At 38.3% G+C, this 26,952-nt stretch overlaps 1 long non-coding RNA gene across 1 annotated transcript in view; it reads left to right on the top strand.

Moving 5' to 3' along the window:
* The first annotated feature begins 18,085 nt into the window (after positions 1-18,085).
* Positions 18,086-26,952, top strand: part of LOC122423789 — a 119,602-nt gene continuing 110,735 nt past the window's right edge. The window contains exon 1 of the long non-coding RNA XR_006264220.1: positions 18,086-18,601. This is a non-coding gene — a long non-coding RNA (uncharacterized LOC122423789). The remainder of the gene's footprint in view (positions 18,602-26,952) is intronic.

Raw genomic sequence — 26,952 nt, 5'->3', positions numbered from 1 at the left:
AAATTATGTCAAGATATTAGGAGAAGCAGCTTCTTCTACCAGCAGGCAGCAGAAGAGTTTCTATGCCATTAAGAAACCTCATTCTCGTTAAGGAGAAATTATATCTGCCTGACTAGATTTTTCATGCAGACACAAATGCCCTATTCTGTGGGGCAGGGGGGAGGGGGGAAGCCACAGAAGACATTTATTAGTAAGGCAGAGAAGTCAGCACCAGTATTTAATTAGGAAGGGATAGACTAACTCTACTGTTCCGTGCAAATGCAGTTGGGTTTATGATCAGCACTGCCCTTATCTGTAAAGTTGCTAAGCTCCAAGCCTTAAATGGAAAAGATAAACACTAGCTGCCAGTTTATTTGTGGTACAAGAAGAAGTTCTAGTCAATGAGATCCTTTCACTGGTTCCATCTATACTTTGTGCCTAAAGTCAGAAAGCACCTTGATAGCAAAGGACTGCCTTTAAAGGTTCTTTTCATGCTGGACAATGCTCTCAGCCACACTGAACCCTGGGAGTTCAATACTGAAGTTTTCTACTTGCCTCTCAACACAACATCTCTAATTCAACTTCTAGATCGGAGGTCATGAGGACCTTTAAGGCTCATTACTCACAGTATTCTGTGGGAGGGACTGTCAATACTATGGAAGAAAATCTTGATAGAGAGAACATGAAAGTCTGGAAGGATTATAACATTGATGATGCCATCATGGAGTTACAGAAAAATCTGAGCAAATAAGCAGTCAGAGACAATAAATTCCTGCTGGAGAAACCGATGTCCAGATATTGTGCCTGACTTCACAGGATTGCTGCAGAGTCGATCAAGGAAATTATGAAGAGACTGTGGATGTGGCCAAAAAAAAAGTGGAGAGGAAGTGAAGAGTTTCAAGATATGGATCTTAAAGAAATTCAAGAGCCAATAGACACCACACTAGAAGAATGAACAGAAGATGGTTTCATAGAGAAAAGTTCTTCCCAACCAGCATCAGACAATGAGGAAGAAGATGTAGAAGAATCAGTACTAGAAAACATACTGACCTTATATAATTTGGCAGAAGAATTTACTGAAGACTGCTTTTGACTTTTCTTCAGAAAAGGATTCTTCTACGATATAGGCACTGAAACAAACGGAAATGGTGGAAGAAGGATTGGTACCATATAGAAACATTTTTAGAGAAATGAAAAATTACAATATATTTCTGTAAATTTACACTGACTGTGCCTACCTCACCTGCCCCCCTACCCCTCCTCCACCTCTGCCAACTCTTGAGTCAGCAGGACCAACCGTTCCTCTTCCTTCTGCTTGGACTACTCAGTGTGAAGATGATGAGGATGAAGACCTTCATGATGATTCACGTCCACTTAATTAACAGAAAATAATCACTATGCTGTACAGTTAATATGCTTGTCTGTTTTGTGTATGTTTGTGTCTTTATGTGGAAATCTAACAACTATGCAGCAAGAACTGCATGAGAATTTTGTCATCATTGCCTAAGTATTCATTGTGTGCAAGACTTGTATTGAAGTAGATACCCTGTCCTTACATAGATATAAGATGAGTGATATTAAATATAAAATTAATAATGTCTTAGCTTTCTTAATGTTTTATAACTTAAAAAAAAAACAAAATGACATGACTGTACAGTTTGTCTCTCTTGTAACTGGAGAAGCTATTATCAGCCTACCAGCACAGGTGAGTGTTTTTTTAATGTAACAATATTTCCAATAGTGTATTATGAATGTGACTGTAATACCATATGCCATAAAAATTTTACTGATTCATTCATTAGTATATAGGCTATGGTACCATGAAGCAATTACTCTGAGCAAAGATCTCAATTACTCTGCTGCTGCTGCTAAGTTGCTTCAGTCATGTCCGACTCTGTGCGACCCCATAGATGGCAGCCCACGGGGCTCCTCCATCCATGGGATTTTCCAGGCAAGAGTACTGGAGTGGGGTGCCATTGCCTTCTCCGCTCAATTACTCTAGGCTACCACAAAACTATCACATTGATTATTTGTTATCAGTGAAGGAACTGTTATACCTGTAAATAAATGTGGGTTTCTTTTTCACATAATTTTTTTCATTTTTGATGTCTAGTGTTGGTAATACATAAAACATCTACAGTGTACTCTATAAGTAGCTACTGACAGGTGATTCATCTTGCAAACAGATGATGTCAGTATCAATAAATATAGTAGAATATTGTATTTATTTAAATGTATTTTCTGCTTATGAGTTTAATAGCATCTTCTCTAGCCTACCTTATTGTAAGAATATAATATTTTATATATATATATATCTTACAAAATATGTCTTAATTGACTTTATGTTATTAGTAAGGCTTCTGATCAACAGCAGACTATTAGTAGTTAAATATGGGGGAAGTCAAAAATTATACATGAATTTTCAACTGCAGGGGAGAGTCAGAGCCCCTAACACCTGAGTTGTTCAAGGGTCAGTTATAGTTGTAAATCATACATTATTGAAAATAAATGAAGCAGGCTATCAACATGAATGAAATTCAAAATATAACATTTAGGGGAAAGTCACTAAAGGACATATTAAAGAGTAAGTTATTATCAGCGTATAAAAGTAAAGAGCAGACAAAGCTAACCAGTATTTTTAGGACATACATATGTGGTGAAACCAAAAAGAATATCAAGGGAAATGTTAATGAAAATTTTAGAATATTGACTCCCAAAAAAGATGGGAAGAAATGGAAATGGACTTGACCTGTGTCTAATTTTCCAGTTTTTAAGGTAGGTGGCTTGTATATACTGATTTGCCTTATTGTTCTTTTTAAAATTGTACATATCTGTCAAATAGTTCGTTTTAATGTATTTTCCACAATAAGATCATTTAAGTACTCTAATTTTATGTCTGAGTAAAGAATAAAAGAATTTGAGCTTGATTTTATCTATATGATGTTCTCAAAAATAGTCACCCTCCCCAGCTGTTCTTCACTAATCAAACAAGATTTATCCTAAAAAATTCATCACTACTTTAGGAGTAGTAGCCCTTCTGCATTACTCTGAGGTAATCACTGCAAATATTTCACCACTGCATGCTAGGGGCTGAAGTTCTAGAACACTTATGAGACTGTCCCTAGATTCTGCTGCATCTTCAGTTCAGTTCAGTTCAGTTCAGTCGCTCAGTCGTGTCTGACTCTTTGCGACCCCATGAATCGCAGCACGCCAGGCCTCCCTGTCCATCACCAACTCCTGGAGTTTACTCAAACTCATGCCCATCGAGTCGGTGATGCCATCCAGCCATCTCATCCTCTGTTGTCCCCTTCTCCTCCTGCCTCCAATCCCTCCAAGCATCAGGGTCTTTTCCAATGAGTCAACTCTCCGCATGAGGTGGCCAAAGTATTGGAGTTTCAGCTTCAGCATCAGTCCTTCCAATGAACACCCAGGACTGATCTCCTTTAGGATGGACTGGTTGGATCTCCTTGCAGTCCAAGGGACTCTCAAGAGTCTTCTCCAACACCACAGTTCAAAAGCATCAATTTTTCGGTGCTCAGCTTTCTTCACAGTCCAATTCTCACATCCATACATGACCACTGGAAAAACCATAGCCTTGACCAGATGGACCTTTGTTGGCAAAGTAATGTCTCTGCTTTTTAATATGCTATCTAGGTTGGTCATAACTTTCCTTCTAAGGAGTAAGCGTCTTTTAATTTCATGGCTGCAGTCACCATCTGCAGTGATTTTGGAGCCCAAAAAATAAAGTCTGACACTGTTTCCACTGTCTCCCCATCTATTTCCCATGAGGTGATGGGACAAGATGCCATGATCTTAGTTTTCTGAATGTTGAGTTTTAAGCCAGCTTTCTCATTCTCCTCTTTCACTTTCATCAAGAGGCTCTTTAGTTCCTCTTCACTTTCTGCCATAAGGGTGGTGTCATCTGCATATTTGAGGTTATTGATATTTCTCCCGGCAATCTTGATTCCAGCTTGTGCTTCTTCCAGCCCAGCATTTCTCATGATGCACTCTGCATATAAGTTAAATAAGCAGGGTGACAATTTACAACCTTTACATTCTCCTTTTCCTATTTGGAACCAGTCTGTTGTTCCATGTCCAGTTCTAACTGTTGCTTCCTGACCTGCATACAGGTTTCTCAGGAGGCAGGTCACGTGGTCTGGTAGTCCCACCTCCTTCAGAATTTTCCACAGTTTATTGTGATCCACACAATCGAAGGCTTTGGCGTAGTCAATAAAGCAGAATTAGATGTTTTTCTGGAATTTTCTTGCTTTTTCGATGATCTTGCGTATGTTGGCAATTTGATCTCTGCTTCCTCTGCCTTTTCTAGAACCAGCTTGAACATCTGGAAGTTCTCGGTTCATGTATTACTGAAGCCTGGCTTGGAGAATTTTGAGCATTACTTTACTAGCGTGTGAGATGAGTGCAATTGTGCGGTAGTTTGAGCATTCTTTGGCATTGCCTTTCTTAGGGATTGGAATGAAAACTAACCTTTTCCAGTGCTGTGGCCACTGCTGAGTTTTCCAAATTTGCTGGCATATTGAGTGCAACACTTTCACAGCATCATCTTTTAGGATTTGAAATAGTTCAGCTGGAATTCCATCACATCCACTAGCTTTGTTCGTAGTGATGCTTTCTAAGGCCCACTTGACTTCACATTCCAGGATGTCTGGGTCTAGGTGAGTGATCACACCATTGTGATTATCTGGGTCATGAAGATCTTTTTTGTACAGTTCTTCTGTGTATTCTTGCCACCTCTTCTTAATATCTTCTGCTTCTGTTATGTCCATACCATTTCTGTCCTTTATTGAGCCCATTTTTGCATCTTAGACTTAAACCAAATCCCTCAAATTCCTGAAGCTTTGTTTGAAACCTATTCTTAAATATCAACTCCCATATCACTCGGGGTTCTAACTAACCTGACACAATTTTTCATACTTAAACATGCTGATGTTTGCCAAGCTTAGAAAGATACAAAAGAAAAATAACTATTACATATTTTGAAAAGACGATACATATACTATCTTCCAAGGACTTAAAAGAAATTTAAAAATTGGTATGAACTTCAAATAGGTCCTGGTAGAAACAGGGAAATTAAAAAATCATAAACAATTTTAGATAACCATCTGCAAAAGTGAAAGACTATTAAACACAGTTGACAAATTTAATAGCCCTTATAAATTTCTATCCTAATGGATTTGTTCTGACACCCTGAATAAATTGTAATCCACAATTACTATAGCAGCTATGTCTCCTTGACGTTGCGTTTTGAAAACAAGCATACCCAACTCTGGCTAGAAACTGACTTATTTTAAACAGTGAAAGGAAAGTCTAGGAATAATTCATTTAGGTTAGACAAAGAAAGGGACATCTCAGTGTTACATGAAAACACACATAGGTTCAGTTAATGGAAAAATTTTTTTTCTTTCTTAATGTTGATCACAGGAAAGCTGACCTGACAGGGAGACAGGATTACTGATATACTGTTGTCTCTCTCCTAGCAGTAGATAGAAATATCAGAAAGATCTTTCTAATATCCTATCTTCTTATAGCCACTGGACATGGTCCATCTCAGATAAGTCTTGATCGCTGCCCTTCAACACTGGTTTCTAAGCACTGTTCCTTCTCTCTGAACAAGAGCAGATACAATTAAACTGAATCCATTGAAGAGAAAAGGAACCGCTTATGCAAATGGGTCAGAAGAAAGAAAAGCATGGCAAATAAGTAAAGCCTGGTTTTCTCAGACTGAAGTTTATAAGTTTTTGTATTTAAAGTGAGAGGACAGGGCTACCATGCAACTTTAATTTTTAATACTATAGATTAACAATTTCAAAACTTAAGATGTTGCAGAAGTAGTTACTATAATTATTTCCCATCGTTCTTTACTAGGACCTGAAGATGCCAGATCAATCAATCACGTGCTGGGCAGCTTTTCCTGTGTCCTCTTATTGCACAAACACATGTACATCTGTCTGTGGGCGGTATTTAGTTGCCCTTTGTGCTGATGGGCTTAACTCTTCTACTTTGCATGTAAAAAGAAAACCTGAGTAAATCTTATTTAGCTATGAACCTTATACGATTAAGTCCTCAGCCTGCTTCTTTATCTAATAGCAAGGGATATAGAAAACTCTTTGAGATGGGCTCCTAAGTAGGCTCCACTTCTTCAAGTTTCCAAGGCTGTTTTTTACCGTTTGTTGAGACTAAACCTGCTATTCATCCTTCACCTAACTTAAGATTCAACTGACTGCATGCCTGTTGATGCTATATGCATTACCTCAGTTGGTCTCTCATCCACACTCAGAAGTAAGTTCACGCTCTGCTTAATATTTGAGAAAACTAAAGCTTACTGGGGTTAACTTGTCACATGGCTCATAAATGGTGAAATCAAAACTACTTCTGATTCACCTGGACTACAGCTGTGACCATGGAAATGAAGAGCAACAGGCTTAAACTTCAAAGAAATTTCTCTGCAAAAATTGACAGGATTCAGTTGTCACTGGATCTGGGATTGAGAGACAGGGAGTAACTAACCAGGGGTAAGTGGGGGTTTCTGATGTGGTGTCATCAATAGCTAATAGCAAGTAAGAGCTCTCAAAGGCAACTTGATGGGAAAGGGAGTGAGTTTGGTTTAGGCGGGCTGAATCTAAGTACCTATGGGACATTCAGGTGGTGTCCACGTAGTTAAACAAGTTTATATTGCAGTCCTGAAATAAAATCTAATGAAAATATGAAGCAGGAACTTAGGAGGAAAAGTGCAAAATAAAATTAGGGTTAAAAAATCCTTTTGGCTCTAAAAATAGCATCAGTTCTGTTCAGTTCAGTCGCTCAGTCGTGTCCGACTCTTTGCGACCCTATGAATCGATCGCAGCACGGCAGGCCTCCCTGTCCGTCAGCAACTCCCGGAGTTTACTCAAATTCATGTCCATCGAGTCAGTGATGCCATCCGGCCATCCATACACATACATAATACACACATTTATCATATATGTGTTTAATAAATAATATGAAATGAAATATAACATTGAAATATGTGTTTCAATGTAATATATTGAAAAATAAATAAATGAAAAATTTAGCCACATTAAAAAATGCCTAGCTTTCTAATCAGAATAGATACTAACATTATAACCAATAAAAATCTTCAAATTTAGTTAGCTTATTTGAGCTATTTTCACATTTTATAAGAAATCCAATAGCTCAAATACACAAAATTTAATTGGGAAAGCAAACGCTATATTGATCTTAAGCTGAAATGAAATAGAACGTTTGGTTATGAGAAGTTTCTCAGAATTTGTTATATATTGTGACGTCATTACCAAAGTTCATTTGATTCAGAAATTTTCAGTGAGTGCTACAACCACTATTTAAGATGATGTGGCTATCAATTTTTTTTTCTGTTTCTCGATCTTGTGTGCCTATCATATATAGTTTATTTGCTGGTATTTACTTTTTATTATGGTGCGTCTTTATTGTTTTTAATGAGAAGGATTTCCATAAAAAACTTTTATGGGGCTTTATAAAAATAAACGTTCCTTTGTTTTTTTTTAATCTTACATACACTAAGAAAGAGAGAGAAGGAAAGCATAAAAGAAAAGAATAAAGTCTGACCTAATTTAAGCTCTGGCTGAGCTTTCAAAATTATAAGGCATTAAATACACTTATTAAATTAAATAAAAATGTTCAAACTTCTTGACTTATGTCACTATGCCATATGTGCTAATTTTGTTTAATTGTTCCCAGCTGGACATCAATTTTTTTAAAGGGAGTTAAAGAAAAATAAGAATGGAAAATTCTTAACCTGGATAGGTAATAATCTGCTTGCAAATTGTTCATTTATGTCACCAAAGGGAAAGGGGAGCTCACATTAATACTGTATGCTAATATGCTTCTTCTAGCTTACCCCACATACTTTAACCCAAATTGCTATTAGTCTACAGAAATGTCACAAAATATCTGTGCAAGCTAATTTTCAGAGTTTTGCATGAAAACCTTGGGAAACATAGCCAGAAAATGGTCTCCCCATCATGGTCATTCACTAGATGACCTTCAGATTTCTTTAGCTTTGAAAAGAAACCTCATCATTGCTTTTGAATATCCAATTGCCAACTACACTATGGCTTTTTGTTGACTGGGATAAAAGGTATCAGATGATTTTGTTCCTAAAATATGTAAGTGTTCTAAAAATGCTTAGCTGCTTTCGGTTGTATATGAAGTGACTCAAATGTAAAATAAATCTCTCCTCTCTAATGGCTATTTCATTTTTACAAGACATATTCAAAGTAACTACAGAAACCCATAATCTGTCCATTAAATACATGGGTCACATTCTTAGCTTTAAACAAATTCTGGTTTGTTAGCACTTAGTGAGTTTGTTTCACTAAGTGTAAGTGACATGAGTATTTAAAAATCTGCACTGAGTGCATGCCTACTAGTGTCTGACTAACTCTTTGAGACCCCGTGGACTGCAGCCTTCCAGGCTCCTCTGTCCATAGATTTTTCAAGCAAGAAAACTGGAGTGAGTTACCATTTCCTTCTCCAGGCGATCTTCCCCATCCAGGGATCCAACAGGCGTCTCCAGCATCTCCTGCATTGGCAGGCAGATTCTTTACCACTGAGCCACCTAGGAAGCCCCCATTTAAACATCTTGTCCTACCACATTTCACAGATGAGGGAAACTCAGGTCAGTGAAGAGCAGTAACTTCCCCTTGGCCCTGTAGTTTATGAGGTGACAAGAACCAGAACTTTCTCCCATGTTCACAGCCTCCCAGTTCAGTGATGTTCCTCCTGGTCTTATTTTTTTAGGATTGCTAACACACAGGAGGATAAAACTCTCACCCTGAGCACTGGCAATAATGATCAGTTGTGTAATCTTCCAAGTTGCTATTTCTCTAGGGAAATGAAGTGTTTCCTCCAGAACTGAATAATTGAAAATAATAATTGAAGTTATTGTCCCTTTGGTGACATAAACGAACACACACACACCTATATATACACATGCATATATTCTTTGCACATCCATATAGAACTATCCTGGAAAGGAAAGACACACTGAGATAGGATGATACCTGGGATCCTTTACTGCAGGGCTTGCACCTGACCAAAAGTTTCTTCAGGCAGCAAAATACAAAGAAACTATAAGGGACTGAAAATAGCTGTGCATATGCTGCACAGTTGGGGCAAATGATGGACAAGAAGATACAAAAACACCAAAACCCAACTGTCACTTCTGAAGAGCAGGAGCAAAAGCCAAGTACTGTGCATGCCCCCCTGCACTCAACACTGCCAAAAGGTTGGGCAAATCACCTAAGCCACCTCTCCTGACCTGATCCTAGACATACACACTACCCTCACCCCATATAAGGAAACCAGTTCACTTCACCTCCTAGAGCTCCACCTCTAGGAAGGAACCTCTAGGTTTCCTTCCTCTAGTAAGGGAACCTGTTACTTGTTTTCACTCCCCACTGCTGCTATAGGGCCTCAATAAAATTCATGTCAATGTATGACAAAAACCACTACAATATTGTAAAGTAATTAGCCTCCAACTAATAAAAATAAATGAAAAAAAAAAAAAAACAAAAAAAACCTTGCCTGGATTTCTTGTCTGAAAGTGAAGTGAAAGTGTTAGTCGCTCAGTCACGTCCACAACACTTTGGACTATAGCCCACCAGGTTCCTTTGTCCATGGGATTCTCCAGGCAATAATACTGGAGTGGGTAGCCATTCCGTTCTCATAGGGAGCTTCCCGACTCAGGGATCGAACCTGGGTCTCCTGCATTGCAGGCGGATTCTTTCCCTCTGAACCACATTTCTTGTCTAGTTTCTTATCAATTTCTATTGGTTAAGGAAGGCCAAAAATGCTGCTCAGTAACAACACTACAGTCCTGGTCTAGGAAAAGAGCATCAACAAAGGCTAGAGAGATTACAAATCAAGTGCACCACTTTCAGTGACTAAATGGACCCACAGAAATGAGGAAAATGAATTTTATTTCTGAATCCACTCTTCTGTGCATTGTGACTCATGCTTGCTAACACTGAGTCACTCTGTGATGAAAATACTAGGCTTGTTCCTCTCCAGCCTTACCAACACATATAAAACAAATGTCATCAAGTATGTGTGAAAACATTTCTTTGCTGTTTCTCTTTCCTACTAGATTGTCAGCTCCGTGAGTGTGGAGTCCATGTTTGTTTCAATATCATTATAACTGCAGTGCCCTATGCATAATAGGTACTCTGTATGTATTTTACTATGTTTTATTATTATTATTATTATTATTTTTGTAGCACTGTGCAGGACACAAGATCTTATTTCACTGACCAGGGATGGAACCCCTGCCTCCAGCAGTGGAAGCATGGAGTCTTAACCACTGGACTGCCAGGGAAGTTGGGTGATCTTTCAAATTGTGTTAAATGCACAAACAAAGAGGGATCTGTGTTCTAAAAGGAATAGGGGATATAGACTGTTGCCACAAGTCTAAATTCCTGAATCCATTTTTCTCAAGCTTAATCCGGAAATGAGACACAAATCTATACTATGGGAAGTTTACTGTATTAGCAGGCAAGCCTAGACTCTGCTGAGTGGTGTAATTAACTTCTCCAGGCAGACCTTAGTGTTCTCGTCTATAAAATGGGGGATATACTTGTTGTAGTCCCCTCTGAGTATTTTTGTGAGGACAAAATGTTAGTAAAAACCAAGCCATGTAGAGATTATATTCAGCCACTTAGCCAAAAAGCCTATCACTTTCACCGCCACCGTGGCTATCTGGGAGTCATTCTGGGATGTTACTCCTCTCTTTTCTGTGTCTACCTTTGTCCCATGACCAGAAGGTTCTTCTCAGGAGTCGTTCCAATGCTAATGGCAGCACACACTTGAGTCTCCCATGCGAATAAATTCTTAAGAAGGAAAGTAAATATATTCCTTTAAAATGACATTTTCTGAGGAAAAACATCATTTCCCTTCACGAGTTTACAAATGGAAATTTTTGATAGTGCACTATTGATTCATTGCCTTTTAGTGAATTTTATTTCAAAAGGTAGTAGACCTGTGGATGACAAAGGAGTCTGTATCTTTGAGCCTCATGTTGTAATTCTTTGAACATAAATGAACATTCCCAGAGAAAATACATTTTGCCTTATTGCTACAGAGGCTGTGGAGTTTTTTCGGGAGCTGAGTAGTTTTGAGGCCTTCTGAATGCATAAATTGCTTTTTAAATTATGCTAAAAGATTTCAAACTATATTTATTTTGTTATAGAGATGTATCCCCCTTCAATTGTAAATCAATTACCTCCAACAAAAGCTTGTTTTCAATGGTGTTAATTACTGAGTTCCTCATAATTCTTTGGTACATGGAAACAAAAAAACATTTTTTATACCAAATTGCCCAATGGAGTATTTAAATTTGGTTTTGAAAGCTTCTCTTTGTTTCTACGCAGTAAATAGTTACTTTTCTCAGTGAGATTTAAAAAAAGGAGTATATTTTTTAAATAGTTTTTTTTTTTTTTTTTTGCTTGAAAGTTATTGAGGTGAGTGGGTGTTTTTTGTTGCTGTTGTTTATTTTTTGTCTTATGAAGTTTGAAGATTGACTAAGCAAGCAAACAATTTGAGCTCTTAATATCAAGAAATTATACAGGAGAATAAGCTCACCATATTTTAAAACAACTGAAATGTATCTCAAAGCTAGCTAAGATTTTCTAAGCCTATTTTGGAAGAAGACTCTTGGAATTGGTCATCATCATTTACCAAAGACTTTTTTGAGTGACCAGCTAGCATAGAAAATCCTTAAAAGGGTTGCTTACAAAAAACTATACCAAACATAGTTTGCCCAAGAAGCTACTAACCCTGTTGATATTCAGTTAATCATCAATACCAGTAAGAGAGTCATTTCAATAAAAGACCAAATTTTGCATCAGAAGGGTCCCACCCTTCTGATTTTAAGAACTTAGATAGCTTGCTCAGTCTCACAGTATGTACTTTCTCAACTGTAAAACAAGGTTATTGATATATTTATAGGATTTGAATGGACTAAAAAAATGTGTTTTTGGATGTGACAGCATTTTCTAAATTGTGTGATTCACAAATGTGTGCAAACAGTAAGTTTTATTTAAAGACAATGTATGCTAGGACCACAAACACAGTTTACACAGTAAATGATACAGCAGTTCAGAGAGGAAACAAACAGCTGGTAGTGGCAGGATATGTTTTCAATGAAGAATATTGAAAGGTTCATTTAAACTTAAAATTAAGTTAGGCAAATTATGGAAAAGCACTGCCTGATTATACTTTTAAATAAAGAAAGTCTCTTTCTGACCAAGTTAACAATGCAGTGTTGTTGTTTTTTTTCCTCTTTACATTTGTGCTAACTGAAACCATGTCTAGATTGGAAAACATGGTTTGAAATTCAGCCTCAACTAAAATATATTTTCTTTCACAAACGTATCTTTGCTAAATTCAGCAGGAAGTGTGGTGCTGACACGTGATGAACAGAGAGACAGAGTGTGACCAGCAGCTGATTGGATCTGAGCCCAAGAACAGCCATCAGATATTAACCACTTTGAGTCACAATCTTGAGTTCATGGAATGCATCTGATTGGTCATTTAGTTTCCTGTCATCCAATCAGTTCAGTTCCCTTGCACAGAAAGTTCTATTTAAGTTTTCTGTTTTGTAAAGTTCTTGACTGAAATATCTAAATTAGAACTGATATGGTTATTTCATTTTCATTTTTTTCCGGCAATTCAGTTGCCAATCTCATTTAGACTTTTATATATCATTTTCATATTTTAATTTTTAAATCATTTTTTTTCTGTGCAACTACCATCCCTTCCCAAATAACAGTGTTATTTTATTATTTCACTACCACTTTTCAGATTCTTTTCATGTTATGAAAAGCCAGTCTATGCTTCTCCTTCCATTTTGTAGGCATACACTTAGATGGGGGGGAAAAAAAAAGATACAAAGTAGCTTTCATGAGTCCCTTAATTTTTTAAAAGAGGACTTTAAAGAGTGTTTTAATATGATATTCAAAAGTGGATGTTGAGTCATGCCTTTGGTTACCATAAGATAAAAGAACAAAGAAAGCAGAAATTTAATCAGCATTTATCAGATTTTTAGAATATCTCTTACATGCAGTAGCTGTGGCCAATACAAATGAGACCAGCCTAGTTTTATTCTGTGGCAGAAGATACTTTTAATTTCCCTCAGGTCGTCAAAAAAAAGAGCAAAAGTTTTGGAGTCTGATAGACCTGGATTTGAATCCAAGTACCACTGTATGCTGTGCATTCTTGAATAATGATTAGTCTCTCTATATTTCATTTTTCTAGTATAGAAAATGGAGGTAATGTTGAACATGTTGTGAAGAATAAGATGAGATAGTACATGTAAAGTTCATGACAGTGTACCCAGGACATATTATGTATTCGATAATGATGAGTTTTCTAACTAATTTTGCAAAATAAGCCTTTGTTATCATAGGATACTGCAATTGCAACATTAGTTACTAAAGCATAACCTAGCTTATCCACAACACTACTGTACTTAGTACCTAGAAATGGGATGATAAATACCAAATAAGCTGTAATACGTGGCATTGACTAGGAGGCTGACAGTGAAGAAAGTAACATTTCAGGATGGAAGGACAGTAGACCATAATACGCTCAACTGAAAGAGCTTAGAAGGTTGACAAGGTAGGATGAGCTTGGAAAGGAGAAGCTGGAGAAGAGAATGTCAGTGCTATTCTTAATTGCTATTGTCTGCCTATGGCAAAATATAAGGAAGATGCGACCTTAGGAAAGAGCAGACTGATTTGCAGATAGGAGTGAAAGAACATAGAGGGAGGTTACCATGTTAGAATCAAATATGGATGAAGAGACAACTAACTTCTCAAGCTTAAACAGAAGAAACATAAAATTAAGAAATACTCTGAGGGATGGCTCAGATGGTAAAGCGTCTGCCCGCAATGCGGGAGACCTGAGTTCAGTCCCTGAATTGGGAAGATCTGCTGGAGAAGGAAATGGCAACTCACTCCAGTATTCTTGCCTGGAAAATCCCATGGACAGATGACCCTGGTAGGCTACAGTCCATGGGGTCGCAAATAGTTGGACACGACTGAGAGACTTCACTTTCTTTTCTTTCTAAAGGTTGATTAAAAGCTTGATTTTGTGATAAGAATCAAGACAAAGGTATACATATCCACTGTTAAAACTTCTGAATAGATTAAAGTGCTGGTCCCAAAATTCTTAAAATTGGACAAGATGACTCAGTGAATAGAGACTAAAGTTGTAACTCTCCCACCAAAGTCTTATATTTCCAAGGTATCCATAGTAAGTCAAAAAAGAGAGAGACGAGGGAGAAGAAATCAAACAAAAAGTGTGCATATATACATAATACATATATGTGTGTGTATATATATAGAGAGAAATATGTCTAGTAAAGAACAAAGAACCATGACTAATAGTACAGGGAAGTAACTGGAATTTAATATATAAGAAACCAATCATTTTAAGACACTTTATAGCCATAGAGCGGGGAAGGCAATGGCACCCCACTCCAGTACTCCGCCTGGAAAATTCCATGGACAGAGGCGCCTGGTAGGCTGCAGTCAATGGGGTCGCAGAATTGGACAAGACTGAGCGACTTCACTTTCACTTTTCACTTTCATGCACTGGAGAAGGAAATGGCAGCCCACTCCAGTGTTCTTGCCTGGAGAATCCCAGGGATGGGGGAGCCTGGTGGGCTGCCATCTGTGGGGTCACACAGAGTCAGATATGACAGAAGAGACTTAGCAGTAGCAGCATAGCCATAGAGTCTGAACTAAGAAAGTATTTTTCAAAGCAGAAAATTATCCTTCAGTCTCTACATTTCTATTGTCAGTTAGTAGGCTAAGTAAGAATGCACTTAGCTTCCCAAAAGAGACTATTCTCCAATGCTCGCTGTAGATGGGGCCAAGGAGCTTAATGAGAAAAAGAAACAAAAACAAGCTTGCAGAGAGAAGAAATAAAGTCCATCAGAGAACAATGGACCATAGAGTCCTCCCAGGGAACAGAACTTGACAAAACTCAGGGATATTCCCATCATGAGGGCCTAGAGGGATTTAAAAACTAGCACATCCAGGTTGTGCTATGCTACAGTATGAAAAGGCAAAAAGATAGGACACTGAAAGATGGACTCCCCAGGTCGGTAGGTGCCCAATAGGCTACTGGAGATCAGTGGAGAAATAACTCCAGAAAGAATGAAGAGAAAGAGCCAAAGCAAAAACAACACCCAGTTGTGGATGTGACTGGTGATAGAAGCAAGGTCCGCTGCTATAAAGAGTAATACTGCATAGGAACCTGGAATGTTAGGTCCATGAATCAAGGCAAACTGGAAGTGGTCAAATAGGAGATGGTAAGAGTGAACGTTGACATTTTAGGAATCAGCAAACTAAAATGGACTGGAAAGGGTGAATTTAACTCAGATGACGATTATATCTACTACTGTGGGCAAGAATCCCTTAGAAGAAATGGAGTAGCCATTATAGTCAATAAGAGAGTCTGAAATGCATTACTTGGACACAATCTCAAAAATGACAGAATGAACTCCAAAGAATTTCCAAGGAAAACCATTCAATATCACACTAATCCAAGTCTATGCCCCATGCATTAATGCTGAAGAAGCTGAAGTTGAAGGGTTCTATGAAGACCTAAAAGACCTTTTAGAACTAACACCCAAAAAAGATGTCCTTTTCATTATGGGGGACTGGAATGCAAAAGCAGGAAGTCCAGAAACACTTGGAGTAACAGGCAAATTTGGCCTTGGAGTGCAGAATGAAGAAGGAAAAATGCTAATAGAGTTTTGCCAAGAGAATGCACTGGTCATAGCAAACACCCTCTTCCAAAAACACAAGAGAAGATTCTACACATGGACATCCAGATGGTCACCACAAAAATCAGATTGATTATACTCTTTGCAGCCAAAGATGGAAAAGCTCTATACAGTCAGCAAAAACAAGACTGGGACCTGACTGTGGCTCAGATCATGAACTCCTTATTGCCAAATTCAGACTTAAGTTGAAGAAAATAAGGAAAACCATTAGACCATTCAGGTATGACCTAAATCAAATCCCTTATGATTATGCAGTGGAAGTGAGAAATAGATTTAAGGGACTAGATCTGATAGGCAGAGTGCTTGATGAACTATGGATGGAGGTTCATGACATTGTACAGGAGACAGGGAGCAAGACCATCCCCAAGAAAAATAAATGCAAAAAAGCAAAATGGCTGTTGGAGGAGGCCTTACAAATAAATAGCTGTGAAAAGAAGAGAAGCAAAAAGCAAAGGAGAAAAGGAAAGATATACCCACCTGAATGCAGAGTTACAAAGAATAGCAAGGAGAGATACAAGAACCTTCCTCAGTGAACAGTGCAAAGAAATAGAGGAAAACAATAGAATGGAAAAGACTAGAGATCTCTTCAAGAAAATTAGAGACACCAAAGGAACATTTCATGCGAAGATGGGCACAATAAAGGACAGAAATGGTACAGACCTAACAGAAGCAGAAGATATTAAGAAGAGGTGGCAAGAATACAAGAAAAACTGTACAAAAAAGATCTTCACAACTCAGATAATCATGATGGTGTGATCACTCACCTAGACCCAGACATCCTGGAATGTGAAGTCAAGTGGGCCTTACGAATCATCACTATGAACAAACCTAGCGGAGGTGATGGAATTCCAGTTGAGCTATTTCAAATCCTAAAAGATGATGCTATGAAAGTGTTGCACTCAATATGCCAGAAAATTTGGAAAACTCAGCAGTGGCCACAGGACTGGAAAAGGTCAGTTTTCATTCCAATCACTAATAAAGGTAATGCCAAAGAATGTTCAAACTACCGCACAATTGCACTCATCTCACACGCTAGTAAGGTAATGCTCAAAATTCTCCAAGCCAGACTTCAACAAACAGTACGTGAACCATGAACTTCCAGATGTTCAAGCTGGTTTTAAAAAGGCAGAGGAACCAGAGATCAAATTGCCAACATACACTGGATCATCGAAAAAGCAAGAGAGTTCCAGAAAAACATCTAATTCTGCTTTATTGACTGTGCCAAATCCTTTGACTCTGTGGATCACTATAACTGTGGAAAATTCTGAAAGACATGGGAATACCAGACCACCTACCTGCCTCCGAGAAACCTGTATGCAGGTCAGGAAGCAACAGTTTGAACTGGACATGGAACAACAGACTGGTTCCAAATAGGTAAAGGAGTACCTCAAGGCTGTACATTGTCATCCTGCCTATTTAACTTCTATGCAGAGTACATCATGAGAAAGACTGGGCTGGAAGAAGCACAAGCTGGAATCAAGATTGTCGGGAGAAATATCAATAACTTGACATATGCAGATGACATGACCTTTATGGCAGAAAGTGAAGAAGAACTAAAGAGCCTCTTGATGAAAGTGAAAGAGGAGAATCAAAAAGTTGGTTTAAAGCTCAACATTCAGAAAACTAAGATCATGGCATCTGGTCTCATCACTTCATGGCAAATAGATGGGGAAACAGTGGAAACAGTGGCTGACTTTATTTTTCTGGGTTCCAAAATCACTGCAGATTGTGATTGCAGCCATGAAATTAAAAGACGCTTACTCCTTGGAAGGAAAGTTATGATCAACTTAGATAGCATATTAAAAAGCAGAGACATTACTTTGCCAACAAAGGTCCATCTAGTCAAGGCTATGGTTTTTTCCAGTAGTCATGTATGGATGTGAAAGTTGGACTATAAAGAAAGCTGAGCACTGAAGAATTGATGCTTTTGAACTGTGGTGTTGGAGAAGACTCTTGAGAGTCCCTTGGACTGCAAGGAGATCCAACCAGTCCATTCTAAAGCAGATCAGTCCTGGGTGTTCATTGGAAGTACTGATGTTGAAGCTGAAACTCCAATAATTTGGCCATCTGATGTGAAGAGTTAACTCATTTGAAAAAACCCTGATGCTGGGAAAGATGGAAGGCAGTAGCAGAAGGGGACAACAGAGGATGAGATGGTTGGATGGCATCACCCACTCAGTGGACATGAGTTTGGGTAAATTCTGGGAGTTGGTGATGGACATGGAGGCCTGGTGTGTTGCCGTCCATGGGGTCACAAAGAGTTGGACACGACTGAGCAACAGAACTGAACTGAACTGATCCAGGTTAAAAAAATTTCCAATGGGTTTATAACTGATTCTAAACCATTATAACAAGTATAAGGAGCATACATGTCCACATTTTGTCTGCAAATTTCCCTCCACCACATTCAGAGTGCACTTGTAGAAACTTACTGATGCTAATTCTGATTCCTCTTTTTATCAATAGGTACCAGCACCTGCTATACACACAGAGCAATAAAATGGTGTGTATGATGATTATAAAAGGTGGTCCATGTATAACGCTTGTTTTCCTCTTTTTGACTTACTTCACTCTGTATAACTGACTCTAAGTTCATCCACCTCACTACAACTGACTTAGATCCATTCCTTTTTACAACTGAGTAATACTCCATTATATAAGTGAACCACAACAACTTCTTTATACATTAATCTGTCAATGGATATCTGTAATCTAGAAAAATGGTACTGATGAACCTAACAGAGAATGGACCTGTGGACAAAGCAGGAGAAGGTGAGGTTGGGACAAGTTGAGTAAGTGGCACTGACACATGTACACTATTATGTGTAAAACAGTTAGTGGGAAGCTGCTAAATAACATGCACCAGCCTGGTGCTCTGTGATGACCTATAGGGGTAAGATGGGGGAGGCTCAGGTGGAAAGGGAAATTATGACCGATTTGTGTTGTTATATGGCAGAAATCAACAGAAATTTGTAAGGCAATTTTCCAGTAATTAAAAAAGTGGTCCACAAAATGGTACTATTGAGCCTTATTTCAAGTCAGATAATACAGATTTAATAAATGAATGCTTGCCACTGATTACCTATTCTTCATTAATGAATAATGAAACTGCCTCCAATTTAGACTTTCTATAACTGAAATTCCTCTTGTTGAAAATATCAATAGCTGTGCCTGTTACCTTTTCTGCTGATTTTCTTAACACTGAATTTTAATCATGTGCCCTCCCTACTCATAATCTTTCCATGACTCCCCATTACCCTCCAAACAGTGGACAAACTCCTTACTCTGGAATTCTAGGCTCTTCTCCATGGCACCTTCCTCTAATTTTTTCAACTTTATTTTTTGCTTCTACCATAATTGCACAGAACTGCCACCAAAATGGGTGGTGCCTTCTGTCACAGAGTAGAGACCAATTCCAACTACCATGAAAATAAAAAGGAAGATTTTTAGGCCACAGATCTGTTTTGGACCTTTAGAGATAACAGCATTCCCTGTCTTACACTGTCAAAGCAATTTGACCCTCATTAGGTCCCTTTTCTGATAAATCAAGTCTTTGTTTTAAATCTTGTTCCTGATGGTGCTCACCCAGCACTGTTCAACTGAGTTGGGCTACTGGACTCTTGCCTTTGGAAACTTGCCCTGCCCCTGTGTTGACACCATGGCATCTATCCATTTCTGACTCCTGGTCTTTGCTCTCAGATTTCTTTCAGCAATTGTACAGTTCCTCAAGCTTCAGCCAATCCTGACAGCTCTTTATGCAACTTAGCCCCGTCGGTCATTCAGTCATCCTTCCCGTCCTTCTTGGCTTCAGCAGCTATTAACCCAGGTTCCTTTGGTGGGGCTCAGTGGTAAAGAATCCACCTGCAATGTAGGAGATGCAGGAAACCGGGGTTTGATCCCTGAGTGGGGAACATGCCCTGGAGAAGGGCATGGCAACCCACTTCAGTATTCTTGAGTGGAGAACCCCATGGACAGAGGAGCTTGGCAGGCTACAAGAGGGTTGCAGGGTTGCTACAAGCTTGGCAGGGTTGCAAAGAGTTGGACATGACTGAAGCAACCTAGCGTGAGCACTGCCTTCAGATAGGGCTTGGAAACACCCTCCCCTGGGAGCTAGCAGCCAGTCCTTACCCGAAACGATATGCTATACCAAGCTAGCCTAGCCATGTACTCTGGTGTCTGCCTGTATTTCCACCTACCTATTAGGGTTCTGTAGGGTGCAAAGATACTGTCTATCCTTCTAGATATATCCTAAGTGTCATCTCTTCTGTGAAGCTTTCTTTATGTCACTCCCCTGGATGAAATCAAACAGTTATCTCTCTGTACTCTCATAGAACTTTTTGCTTCTTCTAATTGATATTGATTCCATCATTTCAAAATTCCAGACCAAGCAAATGCTTAATCTGCCCTTATGGCCCAGCTCAAATGCTGCTCTTGTATCTCTCTGGCTTTCTCCCTATTCACACCAGAAGGAAACAATTCCTTCTCCTGTTTCCTTGACATTCATGACAGATCTAAGTTCCTTAATGGTAAGATCATACTATGTTATTCTTTGTATTCTTTATACTCAGCTCAGTAAATTATCAGTAAGTTTCTGTAAGACCTTACTGATGACATGGAGTTTTAACTATGGTATTTCATTTGATCATCAGAATGACAAATAAGGAAAGAAGAACAGATATTTTCTTCATGCAAGAAGGAAACTGAGGCTCAGAGTAGTAAATCAGTTTAGTCCAATTTTGCACAGATGCAACTAGAACCAGATCTTAAACAGACTTTAAGTCCATTTAACTTACCACTATTCATTCATTCATTTATTCATTCATTATCTGGATCAGAGTTTCAAACACAAATGAAACATGGTGTTCCTCTAAAAGACTCACCTATTGAAGAAGATAAAAAACTTGATTCATTCAGTGGTAGGAAAAAAGCTTAGAATTGTATCATACTACATACATGATTGTGTACCCAGTTTAGATAGGGGTGGAGAAGGGCCTGGGAACATTTTCAGATGGGATAAATCCTCAACTAGTTCACAGAGGATAAGTAGCTATTATTCAAATGAGTAAGTAGGGATAAGAAATTTCTAGACATGAAGAAGGTATGTGTAAAGTCATGGACTTGTGATAGGAGATGGCCCTCCCAAGGAGTTGCAAGCATATTGGAACAGCAGCTGTGAAGAATATGAAGAATGGGCAGACAGAGAGTTGACACACTTCTCAGAAGAGACGGCATCTAAATAACAAAGTGTTAAAGCAGAATAACTCAGCTTGTATTCCCTGCCCATGAAGAACAACAATATTTTTTTAAAAAGCAAATCTATCTTGGTCATCATCAAGATTTAAAACTGAATGTAAATAAGGAAATAGTGGTTTCCTCTCTCGTTTTTATTGCTTAGCCGTTAAGTTGTGTCTGACTCTTTTGCAACCCCATGAATTGTAGCCCACCAGGCTCCTCTGTTCATGGGATTTCCCAGACAAGAATACTGGAGTGGGTTGCCATTTCCTTCTCCATGAGATCTTCCCCACCCAGAGACTGAACACACATCTCCTGCATTAGTGGGCAGATTCTTTACCGCAGAGCCCCCAGGGAAGTGCTCCTCTCTCTGGGAATAGATGTGTTCTTGGACACATACACACACACACACACACACACACACACACACATATATATATATGCATGGGCTTTCCTGATGGCTCAGGTAGTAAAGAATCTGCCTGCAATGCAAGAGACCTGGGTTCAATCCCTGGGTTGGAAAGATCCCCTGGAGAAGAGAATGGTTACTCACTCCAGTATTATTGCCTGAAGATTTTCATGGACAGAAGAGCCTCACAGGCTACAGTCCACGGGGTTGCAAAGAGTCGGACACGACTGAGCAATTAACACATACACATGTATATGCACATGATCACATACATCATATTGTATAATGTATCATTATATTTATTTTTATATATTTACATATATATCTGTGTCTTGAGTTATTCTTGGCAAGAACATGGTTCTATCACAAAATAACTCTTCCATACTAAAAGTCATTATTAGAATGATATTTGATATCAATATATGAAGTGAGTAAACAAAAATAATTTGGCCCAAGTAACATTCTTATATGAAATTACTGGAAAGAATTTACTTATGTTATTTTCTAATACTGCCAGATCTCTGCAGAATTATACATAAGAAGTAGCAATTATTAGAGCACAGAAAAGAAAGTATTCTCCCAGTGTTCAAAAAGAACATAAAAATAATTTCCCTCAATACAGGCCATTAAGCTTTAATTTTGATCCTCTTTAAAATATTATTATGGATTATAAATTATTTTCCAGCTCTCATAAAGGTAATGCCTCGAATCCAGCATGGGTTCACTTAGAGTAGGCTATGCCACAGAGAACTCATTTGCTTTTTAATAGCCTGACCACACAGGTAGAAAATAGAAGTTCTCTGCTAATACTATAGTGTAGAATATCTATATTCAATCAAAATAATTTGAGTAGACTCTTATAACGACTTTTTGGACATGCATGACATAATTAAGTATAAAATAATTTGTCCTGATTGAATTCTAGCCAGAGTATTGATTAATAGAGGTGAATATTCATTTACACTGTAGTATTTAGAGACATGACTTTGATCTACCCTGTTCAACAAGTTTGTCAGTTATTTTAACAGCTTAGAAGTTATGCCTATTACACTTTTTAGGCATATAAAGCTGAGAAATCTTAATTTGGTTTAAGAAAAGCAGGATTCTAAAAGTCTTCTAAGTAATATACACTAGGGCTTCCCTGATGGCTCAGTGGTAAAAAAATTCATCTGCCAGTGCAAGAGACACAGGTTCGACCCCTGATCCAGGAGGATCCCAGATGCCATTGAGCAAAGTAAGTCTGTGTGTCACAATTATTGAGCCTGTCCTTTTTTTTTTTAATTTATTTTTTTTATTAGTTGGAGGCTAATTACTTCACAACATTTCAGTGGGTTTTGTCATACATTGATATGAATCAGCCATAGAGTTACACGTATTCCCCATCCCGATCCCTCCTCCCACCTCCCTCTCCACCCGATTCCTCTGGGTCTTCCCAGTGCACCAGGCCCGAGCACTTGTCTCATGCATCCCACCTGGGCTGGTGATCTGTTTCACCATAGATAATATACATGCTGTTCTTTTGAAACATCCCACCCTCACCTTCTCCCACAGAGTTCAAAAGTCTGTTCTGTACTTCTGTGTCTCTTTTTCTGTTTTGCATATAGGGTTATCGTTACCATCTTTCTAAATTCCATATATATGTGTTAGTTGAGCCTGTCCTTTAGAGTCCAGGAGCCACAGCTACTGAAGCCCGCATGCCCTACAGCCTATGCTCCACAAGAGAAGCCACCGCAATGAGAAGCCTGTGCACCACAAAAAAGAGTAGCCCCTGCTTGCCACAACTAGAGAAAAGCCTGCATAGCAAAGAAGATCCAGTACAGCTAAATAAATAGTATGCAAAAAACAAAACAAAAAATAATATAGACTGTAAGGACCAAATAATTAATAAGAATCAGTTCAGTCGCTCAGTCTTGTCTGACTCTGCGACTCCATGGACTGTAGCACGCCAGGCCTCCCTGTCCATCACCAACTCCCAGAGCTTGCTCAACCTCATGTCCATTGAGTCTGTAATGCCATCCAGTCATCTCATCCTCTGCCATTCCCTTCTCCTCCTGCCTTCAATATTTCCCAGCATCAGGGTCTTTTCATAGCTCTATACCTTGTAATGTAACAACTGTCCTATATTATAAACATTTTCATATCTATAAATGAATAAGAATAAATATAAGTAAAAATGTGAACCTGTATTTTAAAAAAGTAATTGAGTATGTATAAAATGGACATTTCATTTTTATTATAAAAGTCTCAAATACTTTTAAAAACATTGGCAGAATTGTAATATAAGAGCAGGACAATGAGAGTTATATGTCATATTTGCTTATCTTCACCTGTTTTAATGTGGATATCAGATTTTAATTGAAATATTAGCAAAGTGTGATACATCTAGAGAAAGATGACTTACAGGGTGGTCAGGAATTGTTGAAAATTTGGACTCAAATTACTTGGAATTATAAATCCTATTTTCCCATCTGACAGTTCTTCTCCATGAAAACTGAGGAGAGAATATAGAAGAGCTGTTATGAGGGAGGAAATAGACTTATTTGGACAGGAAAATGAGGGTATATAAAGCATAGTCTTAACTTGCTGGAAGGTGCCACTTTTCCCTAAGTATAGATGTTGAAAGCTAAATGGGCTATCTTGTTATGGAGAGCATGAATTTATCCATTTTTAATTCATCTACTCATTTGATAGCTACTGAATACCTAGCCTGTGTCAAGCATTATGCTATGTATTAAAGAGACAAAGTATAATCAGAAACAGGACCTGCTCACAAGGAGATCATAACTTAGAAGGAATGGAGTGGGAGAAATGTGATAAATAGAAAAATAAGTAATCAGAATATAAAAGGTGTTATAGTAACACACAAACTCTAGTACTCATCAGGAGAAGGAAATGGCAACCCACTCCAGTGTTCTTGCCTGGAGAATCCCATGGACAGAGGGGCCTGGTGGGCTACAGTCTATGGGGTTGCAAAGAGTTGGACACGACTAAGCAACTAACTCACACACACAGAGTACTCATCAAGCCATAGGAATGGCTGGAATTACGAATTTTGTCCCAGGAATAAGGGAACATCTAGGAAAGCTTCATTATAATGAAAAAAAATACATATTAGCTAAAAATAGATTATTCTACATGGTACATTCTATACTAAATGCTTTGTACCCATCATCTAATCTAATCCTCAAGACCTTCCTATAGTCAACTGTTTTTTCATTTTACAAAATAGGAAATCAACACACAGTTAAGTATTGTTTTTCCCATTTTACAGAAAAGGAAACCAACTTTGCCAGGATTACCTAACTACTAAATGCAGAGCTAAATTATAAACCCAGGAAATTTCACTACAGGGACTGTATTCTTTACCAGTGTTTTCCAAAATCTTTGTTACAACCAATTGGTGAATCATGAAATCAATTAATGTCTCTAATATCACTTTTGCAAATTACTAGAATAGAAAATATCTGGGTAAGGATGAATATTGTTTTAATAAACTCTAGTTACAGAAGTTTATATACAGATGTCTGTATTAAGCCACAATATAAAATGTATTTCTTATATGTGTATTAGTTATCACCTGCTGAATAACAAATAACCCTAAACCTTAGTAGGTTAAAAGAGCAACATATTATCTCATAGTTTTTGTGACTCAGGAATCTGGGCATGACTTGGCTGGGTTTCCTGACTCTGGGTCTTTCATAGAGCTATGGTTTTCTCAACATTTGACTAAGGGTATTCACTTCCCAGTTCAGTTGCTTGGTGGATGGCAGGATTCAATTTCCTCTAGGCTGCTGGACCAAGACTCAGTTCCTCAGATGCTATGGGCTGGCAGTTTCCTTCAGGTTTTCCCCGTGTGACCTTTCTGTAATCACGTGATGACATGGTATCTGGCTTCACAGAGCAAGTGAGAGAGCAGAAGGCCCACGGGGTGTCTGCACCAAAAGACGGTTAAGAAGATGGAAGGAATAGTCTTCTGCCACTTAATCACAGAAGTGACCTCCTCCTACTTCTGCCATAGTGTATGTGCTAAAACCCAGTTACTAGGTTCAGCCCACACTCTGAGGAGAGATTCCTCACAGGCATGAATTCCAGGAAGTGGGTATCAATGGAAGTCATGCCAAAAGCCGACCAACATGAGCAAGCTGTAGGTATTAAGAATTATTGTTCAGTAGCTTCAGTCGGGTCTGACTCTTTGCGACCCCATGGACCATAGCCCACCAGGCTCCACCGTCCATGAGATTTTCCTGGCAAGAATATTTGAGTGGGTTGCCATGCCCTCATCAAGTAAGAATTATTAGGTTGGTACAGACGTAATGGCAGTTTTGGACCGTGAATTTTAAATCATTATAATTAGGCTCTAACACATCTTTATTAATCAAAATAGGAACCATTACAATCAATATATTTTTTGCCAGTGAGAAATGTTTGTTTATTCCTATAGTGTAAAAATCTGTGCTTCAGAATTCAGTGAACTCTTGGAAACCATTTTCTTCTTCCTCCTGGTTTTTGAAATGTTTTCCCTGGAAAAGTGTTTGAGATGCTTGAAGAAGTTGGTGAGAGGTCAGATGAATGTGGCTGATGAGGCAGAACTTTGTAGCCCAAATTTTTCAACTTTTGAAGTGTTGGTTGTGTGATGTGTGATCGAGAATTGTCTGGAGAAGAATTGGGCCCATTCGGTTGACTAACAGGGGCATTGCAGTTTTTGGTGCATCTCATTGATTTGCTGAGCACACTTCTCAGATGTAATAGTTTTGCTGGGTTCATAAAGATGTAGTGGATTAGATGGGCAATAGACCACCAAACAGTGCTTATGACCTTTTTTGGTGCAAGTTTGGCTTTGGGAAATGCTTTGGAACATCTTCTCAGTCCAACCACAGAGCTGGTCATCACTGGTTGTCTTATAAAATCCACTTTTCACTGCAAGTCACAATCTGATCGAGAAATGGTTGATTGTTGTGTAGAATAAGAGGACAACACTTCAAAATTACTGTTTTTTTCTTTGCAGTCAGCTCACAAGGCACCCATTTATCAAGCTTTTTCACCTATCCAATTTGCTTCAAATACTGAACAACTAGAATGGTTGACATTGAGCTCTTCAGAAAGTCTCTTGTAGTTGTAAGAGGATTAACTTTGATAAGGCTCTCAATTGGTTGTTGTCACCTTGCAATGGTTGGCAACTGTGGTCCTTATGTTCAAGGCTCTCATCTCCTTTGGAAAAGTTCTTGAAGGACCACGGCGCTGTATGTTCATTAGCAGTTCCTGGGCCAAATGCATTGTTGCTGTTGCAAGTTGTCTCTGCTGATTTACAAACCATTTTGAACTCAAATTAAAAAATCACTCTAATTTGCTTTTTGTCTAGCATCATTTCTATAGTCTAAAATAAATATAAAATACACAGCAAGTAATAAGTCATTAGCAAAAAAAAAGTGAGAAGATGTGCATTAAAATTATGTATAATATAACCACAATTATTTAAGAATGT

Source organism: Cervus canadensis, chromosome 21 (genome assembly GCF_019320065.1).
Source record: "Cervus canadensis isolate Bull #8, Minnesota chromosome 21, ASM1932006v1, whole genome shotgun sequence".
NCBI classification, from domain to species: Eukaryota; Metazoa; Chordata; class Mammalia; order Artiodactyla; family Cervidae; genus Cervus; species Cervus canadensis.
This window is presented reverse-complemented; position numbering and strand designations above follow the sequence as displayed.